This window comes from Sminthopsis crassicaudata, chromosome 1 (genome assembly GCF_048593235.1).
Source record: "Sminthopsis crassicaudata isolate SCR6 chromosome 1, ASM4859323v1, whole genome shotgun sequence".
In the NCBI taxonomy this organism is placed as follows: Eukaryota; Metazoa; Chordata; class Mammalia; order Dasyuromorphia; family Dasyuridae; genus Sminthopsis; species Sminthopsis crassicaudata.
The window spans coordinates 45,137,144-45,156,562 of record NC_133617.1 but is presented as its reverse complement, the minus strand read 5'-3'; the positions used below and the strand labels follow the sequence as shown (position 1 = coordinate 45,156,562).

General features: G+C 43.3%; 1 protein-coding gene across 1 annotated transcript in view; it reads left to right on the top strand.

The window, feature by feature from the left end:
- The first annotated feature begins 6,751 nt into the window (after positions 1–6,751).
- LOC141561024 (uncharacterized) overlaps positions 6,752–19,419 on the top strand; it is a 117,887-nt gene continuing 105,219 nt past the window's right edge. The window contains exon 1 of the transcript XR_012487942.1: positions 6,752–6,850. The gene's annotated coding sequence lies outside the window, so the exon portion shown is untranslated. The remainder of the gene's footprint in view (positions 6,851–19,419) is intronic.

Below are 19,419 nucleotides of genomic sequence, written 5' to 3'. Positions count from 1 at the left end.
TGGGAAGCTCCTTGGTGTCTTTCTCCTTGCTATGCTTTGGCTGAAATCAGACCCAGAAGTGCTTCTGTCCCTAGAGAAGGAGGATGGGACTTGGCAGGGGATCTTGGGCTAGGTGATGGATCTTAGTCTTGTGGGTACAGGACGAAGAGCTTGCCGTGACTTTGCTGCCGTGAACCCTTCTTCTTTTCTTCTGGGGCTAGCATGTGACCTCCCTGAGGACAGGCAGCTTTCTTTTGGGGATATTAAAGTAGGAGCTAAGTTGAGGTTTTCTCGCTCTGATGAAGCTTTGGGAGTGAAGCCTGAAGAACAGGAGTTAAAAATGATGCTTCCCACTACGCACCTCTCACATTGGCTAAGACGACAGGAAAAGATAATGATGAATGTTGGAGGGGATGTGGGAGAACTGGGACACTGATACATTGTTGGTGGAACTGTAAACAGATCCAATCATTCTGGAGAGCAATCAGGAACTATACTGAAAAAGTTATCAAAATGTGCATACCCTTTGATTCAGCAGTCCAGTAGAGCCTGGACTTACTGGGTCTGTATCCCAAGGGATCATAAAAAAGGGAAAGGACATGCCCTTTTTGTAGTGATAAGAAACTGGAAACTGAGGACAATAACAGCACCTCACACCCAAATTTATTGCTAGTATAAAATGAGGCAAGATTTGTAAAGTGCTTTGTAAATTTTAAAATGCTATATAAATACTTAAAGCTATTATTATTTCTTTCTTTTTATTTCCATCTCTTAACACAGTGCCTAGAACACAGTAGGTGCTTGATAAATACTTGTAGGCTGATTAATTAAAGTATTTGAGTTAGGACTCAAGGTCTCAGGTCTTTTCACTTCAAGATCAATGATCTTTCCTTTATAACCCATTGAATGGCATGGTGGTGAAAAGAGAGAAGGATGGGAAGATCTGAATTCAAAACTTGCCTCTGACCATGAGCATGCTACTTAATGTGAGTCTGAGTTTCTGCATCTATAAAATGGGAATAATAATGGCATCCTCATCTCTGCTTCGGTAGCTTTTCATAACTTCCTGTTATTCCACCTTTCCCTAAGCCTTAACCCTCCTAAACTTATTCTTCGCCCTCATTGGGAATTCCAATCTCTTACTCCTTAGTAATTTCTCAGATCATTACCCCTGGTCTGCCTTCATTTTTCTCCAGGGGTGAGCTGGTTTATGTTTAACAACCTGCTCTTTGAAAAGCTGGAGACGCTTTTAACTGGAATCTGCCTTCCTCACATTTTCTCCATCAATTTCTTACATCTAGATGATCAAGGAAGCCATAAATCAAGCCCAGATTTAAAGCCTTACAGATTTCTGAGGTATAAAGGCTCACAGTGAAAATTTAACAATTGGCTCTGGCAAGGCTGACTCTATAGTTACCCAAATCAGCTCTTGATGTCCTCTGCTTTCAAACCCCTCCCCTTGGTACTGTAGCAGCTCACTCCTCACCAAACCCAAGCCCAGAATTACACTTGCCTTCTGCCTCCTCCCCTCCCACTCATGGGCTGCTGAACGGGACTGGAGCAAGTCTCACAACTATTGCATTATACATTCATGTTATTCATTTTCTTTTTTAAAATAGCATTTTCTTTTCCCAAATACATGCAAAGATAGTAGTCTTCAACATTCACCTTTGCAAAACCTTCTGTTCCAAAATTTTCTCTCTCTCTCCCTCCCTCCCCTCCCCAAGAGAGCAAGCAATCTGAGATAGATTAAACATGTGCAATTCTTCTAAAGATATTTCCATATTCATCATGCTGAGCAAGAAAAATCAGATCAAAAGGGGGAAAAAACATGAGGAAGAAAAAAGGCAAACAAACACCAGGATCAACAGCAAAGGGTGAAAATCCTTTGCTTTGATCCACTTTCAAGCTCCACAGTTCTCTCTCTGGCTGCCGATGGCACTTTCCCTCCCAAGTCTATTGGAATTGCCTTGAATCACCTCTTATTGTGAAGAGCCAAGTCCATCACAGTTGATCATTCACTTAATCTTGTTGTTACTGTGCACACAGAGCTCCTGATTCTGCTCATTTCCCTCAGCATCAGTTCCTGTCAGTCTCTCCAGGCATCTCTGAAATCCTCCTGTTGGTCATTTCTTACAGAACAATAATAGTCCAAAACATTCATGTCCCATAACTGGTTCAACCATTCTCCAACTGCTGGGCATCCACTCAGTTTCCAGCTCCTCACCACTACAAAGAAGGCTGCTACAAATATTTTTCCCTGTGTTATGCACTCTCAACTCAGCTTTAACTATAGGTGAGCCTCTTAATTTCTTTCTAAGAGATTCCTTATCCCACATTCTATAGAAGCTATTCTAAACTTTCTTTCCCCCCCCCCCCAAAAAGGAAAGGGGAATAAACATTTATACAGCTCCTACTTTGTGCCAGACATGGTATTAAATACTTTAAAAAATATTATCTCAGTTGATCCTCATGACAACCCTGGGAGGTAAGTGCCATCATTTTTTCCATTTTATAGTTGAGGAAACTGAGGCAAAGATTAAGTGACTTGCCCAGAGTCACACAGCTAGTAAGTGTCTTGAGGCTGGATTTTAACTCAGACCTTCCTGGCTCCAGGTCCAATGTTTGCCACTTAGCTGCCCATTCCTCCCTCCTGCGATATACAGAAAGGTAATAAGATCCTAGGTTTAGGGCAGTCACCGACTTTGGAGGTCATCAAGTCCAGCTCTCTCATTTTACAGATTAGAAAACTGAGGTCCAGAAACTGAATGACTCATCCAAAGTCTCAAGGTGAGTAAGTGGTCACCGCCTCTTCTAGGATGTCTTTCCTGGTCTCCCCCTTCCTGTTACTTGTCTTATAAATACATAGTTCCTAGTTTCTTATAGTGTTCAAAAGACTTATCTGTTTGCTTGTTGTAGCCTATTAGCTGATTGTAAAGTCAGTCAATGAGCATTAAAGTGCTTCCTATGTGCCAGCCACAAACTAGGGAAGTTTATAATCGAATGGGGGAGAGAGGATAGAAACAACTGTGTGCGAATAAGTAAATGTACAAGGCGAGAAGGAAAAAAATCCAAGAGGGATCAGGAAAGACCACTCAGAAGCCTCACTTCAGGTCTGAGCACCCCCAAGGCAATTCTCAAAGCCCCTAAATTATACACAGGCTGCCAACCTGCATCTGTGGAGGGAGAATCCATACCGGGAGTTCCCTAATCCTGGCTCATAAAGGGTGCTCAATAAATGCTTGTTTCCTATACCAATGAAGCCACAGATCCAGGGGAGAAGTGCTTTGCATATAGTGAGCACTTGATAAATCTTTGCTGGATGGACTCTCCTGGGTCGCAGCTGTCCTGCTTGCTCAGCTCTGAAAGGCTACAGCATCCAGAAGGAACCCCAGGTTCTCAGGGCTGCTGGACACATTTTCCCTCATTAAGGGACATCTTTGCCCCCGAAGCCCGATTTTGTTTGGTGCCGGGGACCTCTGTGATGAGCAAGGCTGGCTTTGCATGTCAGCCTCCTGTGTGTTTAATGAGAATCACTCCAACACAAAGAAGGGCCTTGTAAAGAATTAATCCTCCAATGCAGCCAGGAACTAGCTTTGCCAGCTGAGTCCTGGCCCTACTCCCGCAGGGAGAACATTGTCCCTTTGCCAGGGCTTGAGCCTCACTGCTCCCTGGGGGGTTGGAATGGGGGGGAGTGCCTCATCTGGGTATTTTGGTTTTTCTGTAATTTCCCCAAGCTCCCCGGATCATATGGAGAATCCCTTCTCCTGATGTAAGCCAGACCCAGATCCAGCCATTACAGACCAGCTGGGCTTCAAGTGCTTTTTATTAGTGATAAGTCAGTCGGAGGTAGAAGGAATCTAGGCAGGGTGGACTTGGGGAGGTGGACCCTTCTTAGGCTGTTTTTGATTCATTTAAACAAATATTTTATTTTTTTTCAATTGCATGGAAAACAATTTTAACATTCACTTAAAATTTTTTGAATTCCAAATTCTCTCTCCTTTCTATTCCTCTCCTTCCCTAAGACAGCAAGCAATTTAATACATGTGTAGTCATGCAAAACCTATTTCCACACAAGTCATGTTATGAAAGAAAACATAACCCCCCTCCCACCTCCCCCCCCGTCAAAAGAAATCCACAAAAAATAAAGTCAAAAGTAGTCTTTGATCTGCGTTCAGACTCCATCAGTTCTTCCTCTGGAGTGATACCATATTTTTCATATTAAGCCCCTTGGTACTGTTTTGGATCTTTCTATTACTGAATATAAATTAATTTACTTTTACTTATAGTAATTACTGAAAATAGGTTCATAATCATCATCCAATATTGTTATTACTCTGTACAGTCTCCTCTTGGTACTGTTCCCTTTACATCATTTCATGTAAGTCTTTCCAGGTTTTTCTTGAAAGCTTCCTGTTTGTTATTTCTTATAGCATAAGAGTATTCTGTTATAAACATATATCATAACTTGTTCAACCATCCCCCAATTTCCAATTCTTTGACACCACAAAAAGAACTGCTATAATTTTTTTTGTACGTATCAGTCCTTTTCCATTAAAAAAAAATCTTTTTGGTATACAATGCTGAGTCAAAGGATATGAATAATCTTATAGCCCTTTGAGAATAGTTCCAAATTGGTATAGAAGGGTTAGGTCAATTCACAACTCCACCAACAATGCATTAGTGTTTCAATTTTTCCACTTCCCCTCCAATATTTTTCATTTTCATTTTCTGTCATGTTAGTCAATCTGACAGGTATAAAGTGTTACCTCAAAGATCTTTTAATTTGCATTTCTGTAGTCAATAGTGATTTAGAGCATTTTTATGTGAGTACAAATATTTTTAATTTCTTCTTCTGAAAACTGCCTGTTCATATACTCTATTTATCAGTTGGGGAATGACTTGTATTCTTTTCAATGTAACTCAGTTCTCTATATATTTGAGAAATGAAGCCTTTATCAGAGAAACTTGCTATAACTCCTCCCCCCAGTTTTCTGTTTTTCTTCTCATATTGGCTGCATTGATTTCATTTGTACAAAACGTTTTTAATTTGATGAAATAAAAACCATCCATTTTACATCCCATAATGCTCTCTATCTCTTGTTGAGTCACAAATTCTTTCCTTATCCATAGATCTCACAGGTAAACTATTCCAAGCTCACCTAATTTGCTTACGGTATCATCCTTATGTCTAACTCATGTACTCATTTTGACCTTATCTAGGTATATAGTGTGAGATGTTGATTTATACATAGTCTCTGTCAAATTGCTCTCCAGTTTTCCCAGCAGATTTTGTCAGATGGTCAGTTCTTACCTTAAAAGCTTGGATCTTGGGGTTTATCAAACACTAGATTATTACTGTGTATTGTATCCCTATCTATTTCACCAATTTACCATTTTATTTCTAAGCTAGTACCAGATTGTTTTGATGATTACGGCTTTGTACTACAGTTTGAGATCTGGTATTGCTAGGCTATCTTTCTTCACATTAAAAAAAAATTGATTCTCTTGATGTTCTTGACCTTTTGTTCTTTCAGACGAATTTTGTTATTATTTTTTCTCTCCTGGCTCATTTTTATCTCCCTTTACCTCACAACTAACTGTTATGCCAGTCTGATTCTCCTCTCAAAACACTCCAAGGTTAGAACGATTGTGGCCGCTCTCTCTCCATTCCCGATCCCTCAGTTCCAATAAACCACGGCTTTCTCTTAGATATTCTAACCTTCTTGCCTGAAGGATACTTGTTATATCAAATATCCTGGCAGTCTCTAATCCAGGAATGCTTAACCTTGTTTTCTTCCCGGATCCCTCTGACTGCCTGTTAAAGTCTCAAGGTGCAGTCTCAAGATCATGTTTGTAGATGCCCAAAATAAAGAAAAGCGATTCTGGCCACATACAGCTAAACGTTTAACAAGCAAGTTCAGAACTTTGATTTATGTAGAGTACAATCTAGAGCCTGTTCTGGAAAGGGAAAAAACCCCAACCAAACAAAAGAAAACAAAAATCCTTAGAGCTAACTAAGGGGCTTCCAGGGGAAAAGAGATCACAGAATTATGGATTTAGAGGTTGAGGTTGTTGGGTCCAACCCCTCGTTTCATATATGATAAAACTGAGATCCAGGTTCAGGCAGTTGCCAAAGATCCCAGAAGTAGCAATTGTCAGAGGGAGGATTTGAACCCAGTCCCTGTGACTCTATATTATATTCCCGTTCTTTGGCAGCCTCCAGGCCAGGCAGGATGGGCCTTGCCACGTTGCCATTTCTTCTCAGGCATGAGTCAAGCTAGAGTTCAGCCTCCTGTCCCACGCCTCCTCCTCCTGAACTAAAGGCTTAAACTCTCTTCCGGGACTTGATCTCCTGGCTCTTCGTTCTAGGATGTGACTTCACCCTCCAGAATGGTCTTAATCCTTTCAACACGGTCCAGCTCCGACAGCCCATCCTGCTCTGGCTGACCCTAGAGAGGCTGCAGCCAAATGGGGCACAACCTCTTCCTATTTCTTCCTGACCAATTCCTGGATCTTCTGCTTAAAGGCCAGGAATTCTAATACCTGGAGGAATGGGCCAGGGGACACAAAGTTCTAGGGAGGGCTGAATTTTAGTGCAGGAAAATCCGCCCTCTAATAGGTTCTCTGTGTGATTCCTGGCAAGTCACTTTACCAGAACAAATCCTTTGACCTCTATTTCTTCTGAACTGTAAAATGAGAGTTTTGGACTCTGACCCTCAAGGTTCCTCCCCTCTCTAAATCTATGCTGGGTCACTGATTTGTGATAGTTAGAGACATCAGGAAGGACCCTCGTGAGAGGGGATTTCAGCATGAATGTCTCCTCTAGGGAAGGCTGGATCAGGAGTCAGGACAGAAAGATCTCCCCCAGGTAAGAAGGCCTGATATCTCCCCTCTGTGGGACTGAACCAAAGTGGCCAAAGGAAAGGGATCTGCGGGGTCCCCTGATTTATCCAAGGACACACAGACCTGTGATTCTTAATTTAGCATTTGTACCAAATTTGTGTTTAGCATTGTATAGTGCTATTGTACTGAAAGAAGAGCAGAAGAAAGGAATATGAGTGTGTCCCCCCAAATGTCAGAGCTGCAGGGGACACACTTGGTCCCTTCTCTAGTTAAGGTTTCCCCTTGGCCCATAGGCCAGGGAGCCTGTCCCTACTGATGTGTCAGTAGCCACAGGGCCCTGACAGGGCTGTAGTTCCACAGATAGTGTTGCCTGCCAGATACCAATCTGCTAATCTGTGATAACAGCGTTTCCGAGACAAATGGTGGGGTACTCTTCCGTTTCCACCTCTCAACCATAAAATTCAATATTGAGGGACATAATAAAATTAGCATATCAGTGACTGGAAGAACCAGATCTCTGTCTTTCCTACAAAGTTATTTTCTTGCTCCTGGTTCTTTGCTAAATCCTTTTGGCACTTAGCCCCCTTCAATTGCTGTTACAGTTAGAATAAACTTTGCCCCTTGACTTGGAGATGGGTTCAAGCCTGCAAATTCTTTTGGGACCCCAACCTCTTGTGGTTTCCTTTTGAACCTCAATACTACTATCTGTTCCTCCTCAGCTAACACTGCCAGGCTGGCAGGCCTCCCTTGGGGCCTCCCTCCCCTCCCACCTTCCACTGGGAGGAAAGGCACTAGAAAGAAACTTTTCTTTAGATGGTTTCCTCCTTTAAGGCAGAAAAAAAAGTAAATGAATCAGAAAGGGCCTCACGCTTCCTGCTGAAAGCTCGCAGGTGAGGGGGATGAAACATTCTCCAGAGTTGTTCTATTCCCAGTCAGCTTGTTTTCTCAGCTGAGAGAAGCCCCGTGCGAATGCCCCCTCCTTGCGTCAGTTTTTCTTTAAGCTTTGATTCAGAGAGAAAACTTCTGGTTTGTGGGTTTTGGCATCGAGAGAAAGAGAAAGGGGCAGGTCGGAGGGACTCACTCCTGGCCTCTAATGTCAGCACCAGGGTCTCCAAGGACCTGAGCCTGGGAATAGCGGGCTGAACGTTGTTCCCCGTGCCATAAACAGTTGTGGGAAGGCCCGGAGGTGGGGTGGAGGAGGAGGGATGGATGCTGCTTCAGGGATGAAGCTTGCCTTCTGGGACTGGACATATGCCTTTGGATGTGGTTCCCTGAGGCAAAGTCCTCTTCGTCCCACCCTAGTTTTGACTTGAAGAGAATCTTCCTGAAACCTTCCTGGAAACTTCAGGGAAGAGGGGAAATAAAAATAAATTCGAGAAATTGAGCCCACTCAGATCTGATCTCGAGGCCCAGGGAGCCAGAGGGAAATCTGGCCTGGTGGTTAATAAGGGGAGTCTGAAGGGTCCTCAGAGCCTTCCCTTTGAGGCCCCATGCTAACCCTCAACTCTTTAGGTATTTCGCTTATCCCAAAGACTGTCCTCGATGAGTTCCCGGAGGAACTCATACTAGGAGAGAAGGGTTGTATAAATTAAGGAGGTGAGGTCTTTCATTAGGACACATGGGCAGGTCATGAAGGACTTTGAATGAAAACAGCATTTTGTTTTTGATCTGGGGGGTGATAGGGAGCCACTGGGGTTTATTGAGTAGGGAGGGGAGTGATCATGCTTTAGAGAGTTTACAGGTGATTCAAGGATGAACTGGGGTTGAACATATTCTAACCTATGTGTGTGATGTTGCTGAAATCATCCTAGTCCTCGGTTTCCTTATTTGTAAAATGTGTGTGTGTGGTGGAGCTAGATGGACTCTGAAACCCTTTCCCACTATAGCTCCTCTGTATAATTATAAAATATATATAAATGCATTTATTTTATTTATATTATATTTATTATATAATATATTATATATTTATTTATATTATATTATATAAAAATAAAATAAATATAAATAAATAATATAATGTAATTTCAAAAGGAAGAGAATGTTAATACTTTGGGAAACCAGGAAAAAAGCTTATTGGTCTCAGTTTTCTTGTCTGTAAAATGTGTGTGTGTGGTAGAGCTAGATGGATTTGGAAGTCCTTTCCCACTCTAGTTCCTATGTATAATTATAGAATATATATAAATAATATAATTTAATTTAAAAAGGAAGAGAATGTTAATAATTGTAGAAATCAGGAAAGCAACTTATTGGGCCCCAGTTTCCTTATCTGTAAAATTGTGTGTGTGTGTGGTGGAACTAGATGGATTCTGAAGTCTTTTCCCACTCTAGCTCCTATGTATAATTATAAAATATATACAAATAACATGTTATTTCAAAAGGGAGAGAATGTTAATATCTGGGGAAACCAGGGAAGCAGCTTCCTTGTCTCTGAAATGAAGGGGCTTTCTAAGGTCATTTCTAGCTCTGTGATGGCCAGGAACTGGGTTGAGTGTAGGGAAAGGAGGTCATGGAGTTGTTTTTCCTCTCCTTTTCTTTCCTCTTCCTCCAGCTCTCTGGGTCACTTGGAGCCCAGGGGTCACTTGCCTTCCAAACTCCTTGGCTCTGTCCATTTTTACAGACACTCTGGGGAGGTTTTCGCATCCAGAACTGCCACAGCATCTCCTTGGTCATGCTCCTTCTGAAAACTGGTCCCAGTAATCTAAGTCTCCATCTCTGAGAACATTTAGTCAGCTTTAGAAGTTTTATGGGCACAGGGCCAAGCACTGGGGCTACAAAGAGAGGCAAAAAGGGATCTCCGCTGTCAAGGAGCTCACATCTGATGGGGAAGCCACATGGAAACAATTGTGTCCCTACTAGGTACATAGTATCAGTGGGAGGCAGCCTCAGAGGGTCCCGTATCAGTTGAGAGAATGAGGGAAAAGGTAAGCCTCTTGGAGGGCATTTTCCATCTGTCTTGAAGTAGAGTGGAGATGGGGAAGCTAATTCCAAGCATGTTGGTCAACCCCTGAAAAGGCTCTGGGCCCAGCTGTGTCTTGTCTGAACAGCAGCCAGGAGGCCAGGCTCCTAGAATAGAAGAGGGAAGGGAGGTGTAAGAAGACCGGAAAGGGAGAAGGGGGCAGGTCATGAGTACAAAACAGTATTTTGGATTTGATCTTGGAGGCCATAGGGAACCACTGGAGTTTATTAGGTAGGAGAGTGACCATGCTTTAGGGCAGGGCTTCTTAAACTTCTCCCATGTGACCCCTCTTCTCCTGAGAAATTTTTGCTAGAAAGGATGCACGATGATCAACTATGAAAGACTTGGTTCTTCTCAGGAGTCCAATGATCCAAAGCAATCTCAATAGACTTTGGACAGAAAATGCCGTCTGCCTCCAGACAAAGAACTAAGGAGACTGAATGTAAATCAGCACATGCTGTGGTCCCTTCTTTTTTCTGTTTTTATTTAGTTTTTAATTTCTCCCATGGTTTTTCCCTTTTGATCTGGTTTTTCTCTCCCAAATGTGTATTATATAAATTATGTAAATGTGTATTAAAAATAAATAAATTTACTAGAAAAAAAGTTTTTGCTAGACCCCAGGCATATAGGTATATAAAATAGGTTTGCAGATCAAATATTTACTGATGGCAAATCATAAAGAAACTTATTTTAAAACAGTTCTTTGGTATAGATATAATTTTTATCATTTATTAAAGACAAAAGCAAATTTGCATAATAACGAGATGGATGTACTGATTTTTACAGAAAGGATTAAATCTTGGCTGAATATGTGATACTTTTAGTGTTGCCAAAGTTTTCGTGACACCCCTCCCCACCTGCACCCCTCCATTCAGTTACTTGATCTCATATGGGGTTGTGACCTAGAGTTTAAAAAGTTTTGCTTTAGGGAGATCATTTTGGCAGCTGATTTCAGGATGAACTGGAGTTGACTTGAGGCAGGCAGATCATTGAGCAGGGAGATGAGGGCTCCACCCAGGGTGGCGGCTATGGGAGTGATGAGAAAGGGATTTGTGGGAAAGCTGGTGAGAGGGCTGGGTTGCTCTCTGCCTCTGCCTCTTGCTCAGGGCTCAAGAACAAGGCCGGTCAGGATGCTTGGGAGACATAGTCCACAGCCACTGAAGGCAGGGGATTACCTGGTGGGGAGGGTCTGCTCCAGCTGAGCACAGGAACCTCTACAGAAAGATCTGGGATTGTATTTCTCAAAATAAAGGTCTGCACCTTCCCAGAGAGACCATGGGATTCTCAACTTGTAGGAGAGAAGGCTCATGGAATTCCTGATTGCCACCTGGCTCTGTCCAGTGCAGAAGCAGACCCGATGCCTTTGTGGATGAGAGGGGAAGATCTAGATTTAGTCAGAAGGCCTGGATTCAAATGTTCACCCCGACAGCATTTCTCCTCAACTGTAAAACATGGGGGTTGCCCTCCATGGCCTTTTCGGCCTTCTCTGGCTCCATGACCTTTCCTCCTCTGTCTAAAACCTCCCCTGCCTCAGCTCTCCAAAGTAGCTTCAAACTCCCTCTGGGCTGGGGCCCTTGGCCTTTCTTTCCTGTCTCTGCTGTAGAACTGGAGGTCAAAGCTCTCCTGAGGGCAGCAAAGCAGAGGGTCCATCCTCATTCCCAGAAAACAAGGCCCTAGGCTCAGTGATCCGAAGCTGGGAGGGTCCCAAAGCCCATCCAGTCCAAGCCCCTCATTTTACTACATGGGGAGGTGGTTTAGAGCCTCTGTCGGGACTACTCTCATGCCTTATCTCCTTCTTTCTCTGGAGCCTCATGAGTCATACAGCTGAAAGGGACCTATCTAACCCAACCTTCTCTTTTTACAGATAAGTAAACTGAGGGAGAGGGAAGGCAAGAGACTTATTCAATGGTGACCAATGACAGGCTGGGCACTGAACCCCCATCCTCCGCTCTAAGTCCAGGTTTTTTTTAGGGCACCAAATTGCCCCCAAGTAGGGGTTCTCTCTTCTTGCATCTCAGAGCCTGGTTTTTGTCCTTTTGTCTCGGATTCTCCCCCTTTCTGCTCATGCAAATGACATGAAGGAAGGACTGAGAGCACTTGGCAAAGTCAAGATTCCTAGAGGTCTCAACAAATTAGAACATTGGGCTGAATCAAGTAAGATGAAGCTTTATGGAAAAAAGCATAAAGTCTTCTATTGGGTTAAAAAACTCCAACAAAACAATGTCTTCAGAATAATGTGCAGGATCCACAGCTGCAAAGCAATTCATCTAAGAAAGAATTAGGGTTTTGTTTTGTTTGTTTTTGTAAGGCAACCGGGGTTAACGACTTGCCCAAGGTCACATAACTAGTAAGCATTAAGTATCTGAGTCTGGATTTGAACTTGGTCCTCCTGGGTCAGTGCTCTATTCATTGCACCATCTAGCTGGCCCCAAATTGGAGATTATAATCGATCATAAGACTGATGTGAGCTCCCAAATCAGTCACAAAAATCTGAGTTCGAATCCCACCCCATGCACTTACTAGATGTGTGATTTTGGGCAAGATATTTAATCTCTGCATCTCAGTTTCTTCATCTTTAAAATGAGGGATTTGGGCCTTTTCTACCTCTAAATCTATAATCAAATGATTTATGATCCTATAATCCTCTGAAGCTAATAAGATCTTTGCTGATCAATCATGTCTGACTTCATGACCACATTTGGGGTTCTCTTGGCACAGATACTGGAATGGTTGGCCATTAGCTTCTCCAGCTTATTTTACAAATGAGAAAACTGAGGCAAACAGGATGAAGTGATTTGTCGAGGGTCACACAGCTAGTCTGAGGCTGGAGTTGAACTTGGATAGAGGAGTCTTCCTGACTCCAGGCCTGGCATTCTATGGTGCCACCTGGCTATCCCAAAGAAGACCTGAGGCTGCAATAAATCCAAGACTAGAAGGAGGCAACAATACTTTAGTCTAATTCAATGTACAATGTGGACACCCCATTATCAAAGCTTCCTTCCTGTTCACAATTTGTAATCTATAAAATGGATCTCATCAGTTGCCATCTTACTATTAGACAGTTTTGGGGAAATTCACTTGATAAAGGGGTATATCTGGGTGCTTGTAGGGAAGAAATGTTTGTTTACTTGGGATACAAAGAAAGGAAAATAAAAACAGTTCCTTCTCTCAGTGTAATCACAGTCTAATGGGAAAGACTATGCAAACAACTATGTAAAAACTAAAATACATACCGGATAAATTAGGGATAATCTCAGGGGAAAGGCATTAATATTAGTGAGATCAGAAAAGGCTTCTTGGAGAAGGTAAAAGGAGGGAAAAGGATCAACTTGCAAAAAAATTTGTGGCAGCCCTTTGTGTAGTGGCAAGGAACTGGAAATTGAGCAGATGCCCCTCAGTTGGGGAATGGGTGAATAAGTTATGGGATGACTGTCATGGAATATTGTTTTTCTTTAAGAAATGATGGGGGCAGCTAGGTGGTGAAGTGGATAGAGTACCAACTTTGAAGTCAGAAGGACCTGAGTTCAAATCTGACCTCAGATACTTAACACTTCCTAGCTGTGTGACTGTGGGCAAGTCACTTAACCCCAATTGCCTCAGAAAAGAAAAGAAATGATAAACAGATTTCAGAAGAGCTTGGAAAGACTTACATGAATTGATACTGAGTAAAGTAAGCAGAATCAAAAGAACATTGTACATAGAAACAACAAAGTTGGGTGATGATCAATTATGGTGAACTTGGTTCTCCTCAATAATGCAGCGATTCAAGGCAGTTTCAATGGACTTGGGATAAAAAGTGCCATCGGAATCCAGAGAGAGAATATGCATCAAAGCATCATATTTTCATCTTTTTGTTGTTTGTTTGCTTGATTTTTTTGCTTTCTCATGTTTTTTTCCCCTTTTGATCTGATTTTTCTTGTACAACATAACAAATATGGAAATATTTTTAAAAGGATTGCACATATTTAACCTATGTTAGATTGCTTGCTCAGAGGTAAGGGAGAGAAGAAAAAATTTGAAACACAATGTTTTATAAAAATGAACTTCGAAAACTGTCTTTACATTTATTTGGAAAAATAAAATGCTTAAAAAAAAAAGAAATTTAATCCATCCTTCAAGACCTACCTGAAATGCCATTTCCTCCATAACAGTATGAATAAATGTTTAGTTATACAAGACAGAAAAGATAGTGGAAAACAGGAAGTGAGCTAGAAGGAATGGAGAGAGCAAGAGATTTTTTTTGAAGGTAGGGGAGACATGGAGAAATTTATAGAGGGTAAGGAAGCAGCCAATAAGGAGAGATTAAAGAGAAGTGGGATTGGGAATGGCAGAGGAGATAATTTTCTGGAGAAGATGGGATGGAGTGGTCATTTATACATGTAGCAGAATTTGCCTTGTCAAAGAGTGTGAGACAGTGGCAGAAGTGAGACGAAGAGAGGAGAAAAGGGAATTTTCTGGGAATTGTCTCTTTTTTTTCCCTCAGTAAAATATGAGGCAGGCTTCTTAGCTGAGAGGGCCTCTGGAGGGAGAGCTAAGGTGGGGTTTGAGGAGGGATGAAAAGATTCAGAAAAGATGCTGTGGTGAGTGGGATAGTAATGAATTGGGGAGGTCTGAAAGGCTGGCTTTTCATAGAGCTCAGTAAAGATTATATAACATAAAATCGTATTGAATTCAGTCTCCATGGTTTCATGATTTTCTCCAGCTTCATTCAGTAGCACCTGAGTAGGAGTTAAAATGGTACATGGTGGGAGCAATCTAAGGCTGGCATTTGGCAGGGCATGATTGGTGATAGGGGGCAAGGACTCGAGACAAGAAGGCCGTGGGAGGTTGAATTCATTCATCAGGGGTCAAGATGGCGAAGTTAAGAGAGTGTAGTTAGTGGAGGGGTGATAACCTGGGAGAGAACGGAGGGACTGAGGAATCGGAGGTTGTGGTAAGAATGAAAAATAGGGCGCAGAGTCGCAAGGCAGAGTGAAAGGTGGAATGATAACAAATTATGTTTTGACAAGGGGATTTCAGGGTTCATGATTATGGATGTGTGAAGACAAGATTAAAGGTATGGACGTCTCTGTGTAGCTGTGCTAGTGTGGAGGAAGAGGTCACGGGAGATGAATAAATTGAAGAATCAGAAGGTTAAGGTATTTGGGGGAGCATCAGCAGGTATGTTGAAGTTCCCTAGTGTGGGGGCGGGAAGGGGGAGGAAAGACTTCGAGCCCTGAACTGAAATCAATGATAGAGAAAGGAGCGTGTCTTGGAGGGTATAGGAGGATAGCTAGCAGAATCTTGATTGGGTGGGTCATAAATATGAATTGAATTAACTTAAAAAGAGAAATTACTGAGTGTCGGAAATAGAGGGAGAGCTTGAAAGTGGAAATGGGGAGCAAAGAATACTCAGACTCCTATACCTTAATCAATAAAATGGGGAAGGAGAATGCAATCAGTGATGGAAAGGGGACCAAGGAAGCTGTCATGGGGGGACCCCGGACTTGTGAATGAAAAGAGATGGAAGTAGGAAAGAAAAAAGCTTAAGATGAAATTCAGTGGATTATTTAGGGAGCAGGCATTCCAGAGAGCAGTGGTTAGCTTTAGAATGAGAGATTGGGGTTGGGATGAGGTCAGTGGAGATGGAAATAAGGGAGAGGGCAGTGGGAAAAGGAGAATGGGGTTTGAACAATGGCAGTGGTTCAGGATCACTGGAGGGGAGTGGATGTGACCAGGCTGAAGTATAAGCCATTGTATAATCATCATTCTATGGATGTATTTCTCTTCCCCCACCCATGGAACCTGTGACTCACCAATGAAGGGAACTCCAGTGACTGAAACTCCCTGTACCAGTTCAGATCAGCACTTTCCTTCCTAGAAGATGCAGTTCCAGCATCATCTCCTGTAGGGTCTTTTCTGATACTTCCCTGTACTACCAACATCTCCTCCAGCTATATTGTGTTTATTCTTGGTGTTTTTATCTCCAGAGATGAGCAAGCACAGTGCCTGGTACGCAGTAGGTGCTCAATAAATGCTTGATATTCTTAGAGATGACCCCATAGGGGGTCTTGTAATTAAATGTGGGGGTCATGAAATTATGCTTTGTTATCAGTAAATGTTTGATTTATATTTTATATACTTATGTAGCTGGGGTCAAGTAAAAATTTCTTGGGCAAAAAAAAGGTCATGAATAGAAAAAAGTTTAAGAAGCTCTGGTTTAGGCTGCGGTGGGAACTCTGATCTTTAATTGAGGGACCTCACTGAGATGTTTGACAGGGTAAAGTGAGAGGGGGTCAGGGCCCCCTTTCCCCTCCATCCCTCATGTGGCCCCACCTGTTAGGGTAGATGTTCAGCCAATTTTACCCCGGGCCCTGCTCCAACTTTCCCATGGCCAAGCCTGGCAGGAGCCAGATGCCCAGTGGCACCTCTGAACAGTAACATACAAATTCTAGTGGCTTTAGATGCCCAGAGTAAAACAGCATTTAAAAGGGGTTTTCACTTGAGCGAGCCCACCTGCTGTGGAGGCACGGATTTATGAGTTCATAGCACTTCATGAAGGTAAGTCATTATTTTTCAGAGTCAGTCAGAAACTCTACCCTTTGCTTTGAGGAGGAAGTGTTTTTCTAAATCCATTGGAATTCTGAGAAGCACACAGCAGCCCCCGGGGTTCTCCCCACTCTCCCGGGAAGGCCAGTGTGGATGATCCCAGGCTGGGCACGGTTCTTTGCCAACTTTCCAATTCCTGAATCAGGCTGCCGCTTACCCTCCCCACCATTCCTTTCTCCTGTTGGGTGAGAGATCCTGGTACCCTGGGGGCCAGCTGGGAAGGCTTGGACTGAACTATGCCGCTGAGCTGGGAAAACCTGACTCAGAACCTCAAGCAATGAGCTTTTGGCATTGTGATACCTCCTAATGTCAGAGCTGGCAGGGACTTGACTGCACAGAATGTCAAAGCTGGCCCGGGGAAGATGGGGTTTCAGGGGCTAAGACACAGAATGTCATAGCTGAAAGGGACCTAGAATGTCAAGAGATGAGCTAGGGATTGTTAGTTCACAGAATGTTCCTGGGAGAGGGAAGGATGACTTCAAATATAGAGCAGAGAATGTTGAAGCTGGAAGAGTCCTAAGAATAAAAAACAGAAAATGTCAGGGCTGGGAGGGCCCTTAGAACCCAGGAGGTCAGAGCCGGGAGGGCCCTTAGATATCAGGATGTTAGAGCCTGGAGGGCCCTTAGAACCCAGGAAGTCAGAGCTGGGAGGGCCTTAGAACCCAGGATGTCAGAGCTGGGAGGGCCCTTAGAACCCAGGAAGTCAGAGCTGGGAGGGCCTTAGAACCCAGGATGTTAGAGCCAGGAGGGTCCTTAGAACCCAGGAAGTCAGAGCTGGGAGGGCCTTAGAACCCAGGATGTTAGAGCCAGGAGGGTCCTTAGAACCCAGGAAGTCAGAGCTGGGAGGGCCTTAGAACCCAGGATGTTAGAGCCAGGAGGGTCCTTAGAACCCAGGATGTTAAGAGCCAGGAGGGTCCTTAGAACCCAGGATGTTAGAGCCAGGAGGGTCCTTAGAACCTAGGAAGTCAGAGCTGGGAGAACATAGAATGTCAGGGCTGGGAGGGCCCTTAGAACCCGGGAGTCAGAGCTGGGAGGGCCCTTAGAACCCAGGAAGTCAGAGCTGGGAGGGCCTTAGAACCCAGGATGTTAGAGCCAGGAGGGTCCTTAGAACCCAGGAGGTCAGAGCTGGGAGGGCCTTAGAACCCAGGATGTTAGAGCCAGGAGGGTCCTTAGAACCCAGGATGTTAGAGCCAGGAGGGTCCTTAGAACCTAGGAAGTCAGAGCTGGGAGAACATAGAATGTCAGGGCTGGGACAGAACATAAAATGTTAGAACTAAGAGAAATGTTAGAAAGTACTTTTCTAGGATAAGCCCCCACCAATGTATTCCTCACTGATATCCAATTTATATCAATTAGCCAGTTAGAGTTACTTAGCTTTTAATAATAACTAGTATTTATATAATACCTAAATATTATATCATTTTATCTTCATAACAACCCTAAGAACTGGGTGCTATTATTATCACCACATTACATATAAGAAAACTGAGACTGAGTTTTCTGAGGGTTACAGAGCTATTAAGTGTCTGAGTCAGGATTTGAAATCAGGCCTTTCTCACTCCAGAGAATGCTCCAATGCTCTTCACCTTTGCTGATTTGCATTAGGGTAGTTATTAAGGAGATTACTAGGTGGCTCAGGGGACAGAGTACTAGGTTTGGAGTCCGGAAAACCTGAGTCCTAATTTGGCTTCAGACACCAGCTATATGGTCCTTCCAGTTGTTTGCCTGATCCACTGGAGAAAGAAGTGGCAAATCACTCCCGAAAACCCAAAATGGGTACCAAGAAAACCCAGATAAGATCACAGAGAGTCAGATATGGCTGAACAAAGTTATTAAGGTGGAACAGCAAGAACATTTGGTATAAAACTCTTCCCACCCCAGTTAAAAGCTGGGATGTGCTCCCCAAGAAGTACCTAGAGACCAGAGGAAATAGCTCTTATTATTAAGGAGCCCTTGGACTGAAAAAGTAACTCTTAGTTCTTGTTGAATGGGAGTCCTTTCTTACCTTTGGGAAGAAGCTCCACTCAGTAAGGAAGCTCTCTGGAGCACTTGAAGGGGCAGGATCCATACTGGACTGAGCTGTCATTCTCTCTGCCCCAAAGAGAATGTCTTTTCATCTACCAGCCAGATGTATGGCTCATTACGGTTTCAGGTTCTGCTGTGATGTTGCCAGTGGTGGAGAAGAGCAAGTGCAGTGCTCCCTTTAGGCATCCTGCCCATCACCCCCAGAGCTGGGCTCCGATCACTCAAAGCCCTCCCTTACCTCAGCTCTCAAAGCTGTGGCCAGCATGCAGCGTCCTTCTCTGATATCCATAGACCGATCCTTTCAAGCCATCCCAATACACCTTACACCTTTTCTATTTGATCAACCAAGTTGTTGCATCTCATTTATTTTTTGATTGATTGAAGGTTTCTGTAACAGTCAAAGAGGCGTTCTCATCCCCTGATAAAATGCATCAGGGCAAGGAAACACCTCTCTGACATTAAACATTTCTGTGCTAAGGAAGCTCTGAGGGTTAAAATAAAGGCAAGAACAATCTGGGCCTCGGAGGAACTCACACTTTAATGGGGTTTGTACAGGCAACTATGTACAAACAAGATCTGCACAAGGTATATCCGGGATAATCCAGTTGGAAGAAGAGGCTGGTATAAAGGAGGATCAGAAAAGTCTTGAAGAAGGTGGGATTGTAGTTGAGACTTGAAGGAATTTGGGGAAGCCAGGAGGTGGAAATGTCGGGGGAGAATTCCAGATGACCACAGTGGATAGCTGGAGAAAATGTCTGAACATGGGAGAGGAAGGGTCTTGTGTGAAGGCCAGCTAGGACCCAAGAGCACATGTTGGGGAGTAAAGTAAGTAAGAAGACTTGAAAGGGTTTTAAAAACTTAACAGGATTTTGTAACTGATCCTGGGACAGGGAGACTATGGAGGGCTTTGCATTTTTTGAGGGGTGACCTGTTCATATTCATCCTTTAGGGAGACCACGTTGACAGCTAGAACGGACTGGAGTGAGACAGATTTGAGGCAATGATGGATTGCATTAAGGTAGTAG